Below are 5,319 nucleotides of genomic sequence, written 5' to 3'. Positions count from 1 at the left end.
CTCACTTACCTTTTACATTACGTTCTCAGTCTCTGTTTGTTATTAGTATCTGCTCACGTTGACCTTTCTCTGCAACCTGATAGAAGGTAAAATATGACATTAATACAATTTATTAATTTATTGCATTAAAAGCATTATAACTATTATTTATCACTTTTTTACATTGAACATAACTTTGCATTATTTAAAAAAATAAATACATATACTGTAAATAGATTTGTAAGATTTCAAAAATTAGTCAATAATCTTTTATATACTGTTGTCTAACAAGTTAATACAACATTATTCTTTCATTAATTCAGTTTATGTTTACACTTATTGCTGCCCAGGTTTGGGGGGAGCTGGTGCCAAACCCATTAAACAGTAGGTGGGGGATGGGGCTCACTCTAGACAGGTTGTCAAATTTGCCAACTGACCTAGCATATGTGATTTTTGGACTTTGGGAGGAAATTGGAGTACATGAAGAAAACTCAGGCATGTTTTGGACTAACACGCTAACTCTACACTAAATGGTCCCAGTCGACATTTGAAGCTCTAATCACTGTACGGCCCCTAGATGTGCCTTTAAATTAACAAAATACACTGCACACAAACAACAGCAGCTTAACTGATGTGTCAATCAGCAGTGCATACACAAGTCTCAGTGGTGAACACGGTCTCAGACCTGTTTGTGAAGAACACACCTGCTTCCCTGCAGGCCACATGATCATTGAGGCATTTATGACCAAGTTGTGTCCACTGGGTAATGAAGCATCATAGAAACCTACTTTCACCAAATTTAGAGAACCATCTGGTCCCATCTGCCAGTTCATGAGGTCATAATAAGCAATTGGATCCCCATTTTGGTCGAAATTTACTTTTTCTCCTAGCACAGAAAAATTTGCATGTTTCATGTAGTAGAGGAGCTGAGGGAGAAAAAAAGGGGGGGGGGGATCTATTTAATCTGTTTTTGAGTCATTTTGTGAATATTACTTAAAGTGTGATCATTCTTACCTGCCAAGGTTTAAATTTTTTGGGGTCWGCACAGGTCTTATTATAAAAAGGCCCTCTTCCATCTGTGCAATTACTCATATCTTGCAAGGCATGAGCCACCAGATATACGGCTTTGTAGACATTATAAGAAACTCTTAGTTGTGTCACATCAGAGTACGGAGAGTAAACATTATTTAAAACCTCTGTCCCTTCACATGATTCTCTTTCCTGGTAATATTCCATTCCATGATAGTGGGTATTGATTGACCTGTTTAATCGACAGTTAAATGTTTCTTCCCAAAATTCTGCCAGGAAAGCTAATTTATGAATAGACGACGGTGTGAGATTCAAAAGATGTTGCTGCAGCCCAGGAATCACGGCAGCTCTCTGTATGGCAAATCCTAGTGTTCCTGTTAACAGATTTCCTGACTTTTCCCAAAGCATCTTGGAAGTGGCCCATGCCTCGCTGGCAATCCACTGAAAGCCAGTTATATTTCGATGCTGGATTTCTCTTAGAATGGCATGCATCTCTGCTTCACCAGAAAAGTTTATGATAACCTTTGATGATGACATCTAATAAGTAAAATATAATAATAATAATAATAAATTAATGGCAGTTTATTCAATGAAGTTGTATAACTTAACATATCACAGTACAAATTACATGCACAATTCCGATCATTGTAAACCAACACATAAGAAATATTTGTTTCTTTCATTTAATAAAAAAGACTTTTCTTTATTTGGTGAAATTTAGCAAAAATAGGTACCTGAATAACTGTCAGCAGCTTATCAAGATCTTGCTGGCTGAGCCCTACTGAGTAGAAATGAGTGTAGGCAGCACACACACTGAAGTGCACAGATTCCTGAAGGAAAAGCTGGATGGCAAAGCGAGCATAATCTGATTCCACACCTATAACTCCCACCCAGGTCCAACCAAAGTAGCTGACCAGATGAGCTAGGGCTTTGATCTGGAAGGTGTCACTAGGCATTGTGCGCATGAAGGTGGGGAATTCTCTTTGGTTACTCAGGCAGCTGCAGGAYGCAAAATAGCTCACCTGGAATTAAAGCAAACAAGAGTTGATCTTTTGCACTGCGGCTTCCTGAAAAGGCTTTGGAGCATGCATCAAATGTCAGCAAACAATAGCAGTGTTTAAAGGCATCCAGTGATGCAGAATTTACCCTGCTGCCTGAGTTTGTCAGAGACATATGTAAGCTAAAAAACAAAAACAAAAAAAAAGACAAAACKGAAATTTTGTTAAATTTTCCCAAATAGTAATTTTAAAGGTTTTAAAAGCATTATAACATTGCARCATGTTTTATGGTTCTTTTTAACATTTGTAAGCTCATGATAGTTATCTATACATAAAACCCCGATTTAAAATYTGTATCCAAAGATCCCAGATAGTCAGGTAGTCTTACCAGTGGAATAGAGAAAGAACCCAGACTTTGTAACAGAGCCATAGATACCCCTGACCCAGCATCTCCTATGATGACTGAWGACACAGTTCTGTTTACAGCAGTGCAGCTTAAATCATTGCTTTTTCCTTGACTCTCGTTTTTCTCCACACTCTCAGTTCTCAGGCTTTTCTCTGGTTTTCCATTGACCWACAGAAAAGATGCCCTCAGAGATACAGGTATGTCATCACAGCTGTCACGGATGTGGAAACCCAGTTTTAGTTGTGGCAGGAGATCACTTCTCTGGTTAATCTCTTCAGTAGCAAAGGTCATTGTCTGCATCCAGCGCAAAGCACGAGAGCTGAAACTATAGAAAAAACATTTCATTCCCCTGGAAACATGAATGCACACATTTTTATAAAAAGCAATTCAGTAAAATRTTACATCTTGTTCACAAGCAATCACATACAACTCACTAATTATATGTGTTAGATGTTGGTTTTGTTTTATATGTCAAACGAGAGTACACAGGGCTGTAATGTAAAGGGAATAAGCCTCCTATAACCACATCTCCATCTTCATACAGGCTGTTTTCTTCCTCTTCTCCYAAGAAAGCRCAGKTATCCAGTGCAACAGTAGATCCAACYCGTCCTCTTACTAAAGACAAAATCACAAAAAGCTTAGCAGTCAGGGATGCCATGTTTGGTTTAAGTGTAACATGAAGCTGACAACAGCAGATCTTTAATGTGTGTTTCCACACACATACAGAGGATTATGATATTTCAGAGTACATATATACTACAGTCAGCACACGCCAACTCAGGGCTCCACCCAGACTCTGTGGTCATGACATCACTGAAGGTAATACCTCACCCTCTAATGTTACGTCCAGAAAGTTTATCACAAATAAAATACAATTTTATAATTATTCAGCTGTTTTTATTTATTATTTTTATCAGTCAAGCTGTTTTGAGTTCTTCAATGTTTTACTAGTTAACAGTTTATTTATTTGTTCCTTATTTGTTCCTTTCTTTTTTATAACACAAACACACACACAAGTAAATAATTATACAACCACATGAAAATGTGCTCTCAGAAAAATGTGTTTTCATAAAATACAGAGTATAACAGTGACTGAAGGCTGGTTTATACTTCTTGTCGCACGTCTTTTACCCCCCACTGAGTGAAAAAATGTTGCGCAACTTCCGTCTGCACTCCAGCTGCGATCTCCCGGTGACAGCTGCCCTATACTTTGCCCCCAGTCAGCACTCCGAGATGCGGACAATGCAGCTCGGAATGTGTGATTGGTTCAAAGTTTGTGGGCGTTTTTGTGCTGTGTGACACCGCTACCGAGTACTCGCTACCAGAAGCCGGTTTTTCTTTCTAAACATGGATAGTTTCGAAGAGAAACTTACCGAGGCGGACCGGAGGTATAACTATCTCTGTCCTCTACTGCGTCAGTGCGTGCTGAAGGTGAGGGGAGATCCAGTGGGCAAAATAAATAAATAAATAAAAAAGATCCGGTGGGCAAGTTGGTCGAAACGAGCAGTGGACATTTGAAAATAGGAGAAGTGTTTTTCATCATCCATCTCCCGCATCTCACGCACAAGCTAAACTCGCAACTAGCAAGTTTTTCTTAAGCAACTAGCAGTTGTTTACATGCTAAGCTAGCACCTGACGTCTGCGGTGAGAGGGCAGAGGGAGGGATTACTATAATGTATCCCCCACATCTTTTCCCAGTATAAACACTGAATGCTGTCGATGACACACACGCAATTACTCATCGCTGGGCTGCAGCTGCACGTCTTGCATGAAGCATAAACAAACCTTAACACTTTCTGCATGTTTTCCCATGCATGTGTGGTTTTCTCTGAGTACTCTAATTTGATGTTGGTTTTTTTGTTGTTGTTTTTTTCTCCACAGACTGAAAACATACTGTTAGTTTGATTAGATAACACTAAATTGCCCCTAGGTGTGAGTGGGAGTATGAATGGTTGTCTGTCTCATTTGTCTCCATCTTTGTGATGGACTTGTGCATAGTCCGGGGGTGTATCCTGCTGGGTGTAAACACAGTAACTGTGTTTCCCATCAAGGTTTTTTGATGCGCATTTAGAAGTGTTGCATTAAAAATGCGAAAAAAAAAGTCGGATGGAAACAGCAAAATTCGCAAAAAAAATCCTCAATTCGCTGAAAAGTTTTTACGTTCGCTTGAGGTGGTTTTTGGATGACTCGCAAATTAGTTAATGCGCAAAATGGGAGATGGAAACACGTTTGCCGAATAAATTCTGACATAGCGCATGTTTACCTCATGTGACATTCAGCTTTTTCCGCTTTCCTACCTCCTCCCGGCGTAGTTGCACGTACCTTTCTGCAGCGTAGTTTAACATTGCATTTATTTCCCTACGTCTCCTGGCAGCGGTAAACATAGCCTGTACTAGCTGAATAGATAGAATAATTATAACTTGCCCAATAGCAAGGCATTCACGAAAAAATTGCTCCATTGTCCTAAGATGATTAACCTCTGCTAGTTAGCAAGTTTCACTTCCTGTTTACTACCGCAAAGCTTGTCGCCGACGTCTGACATAATCACGCGTTGCGTAGCCTCGTCTGACATGACACATTGCGTAGCCTCATTTATTCGCATCAGTCGAGGGGGAAACTAGATGGAAACAGTCTAGATTCAAATTTTAATTATTTAATTTTTTGCGAATTTTGAAAAGTTCGATAAAAATTCACTCTACAACTGGATGGAAACATGATTAGTGACTGCTGGAGATGAGCATCTGCTCCCCCACAACCCTTCACAAGAGGGTGATTAAAAAAGGATAGATGAAAATAAGTTTTAATGTATTTAAAAATAAATGAGAGACAAACCTCTTATTTTTCGTTAACTATGTAGCTGTTTTTGTTAGAGCTGATCTTAAAACAACAAATCATAAAATAATGTAC

At 39.1% G+C, this 5,319-nt stretch overlaps 1 pseudogene; it reads right to left on the bottom strand.

Moving 5' to 3' along the window:
• LOC106531726 (extracellular calcium-sensing receptor-like) overlaps positions 1-3,070 on the bottom strand; it is a 4,519-nt pseudogene extending 1,449 nt beyond the window's left edge.
• Between the last annotated feature and the right edge of the window lie 2,249 nt (positions 3,071-5,319).

This window comes from Austrofundulus limnaeus, unplaced genomic scaffold, assembly GCF_001266775.1.
Source record: "Austrofundulus limnaeus strain Quisiro unplaced genomic scaffold, Austrofundulus_limnaeus-1.0 Scaffold667, whole genome shotgun sequence".
In the NCBI taxonomy this organism is placed as follows: Eukaryota; Metazoa; Chordata; class Actinopteri; order Cyprinodontiformes; family Rivulidae; genus Austrofundulus; species Austrofundulus limnaeus.
This window is presented reverse-complemented; position numbering and strand designations above follow the sequence as displayed.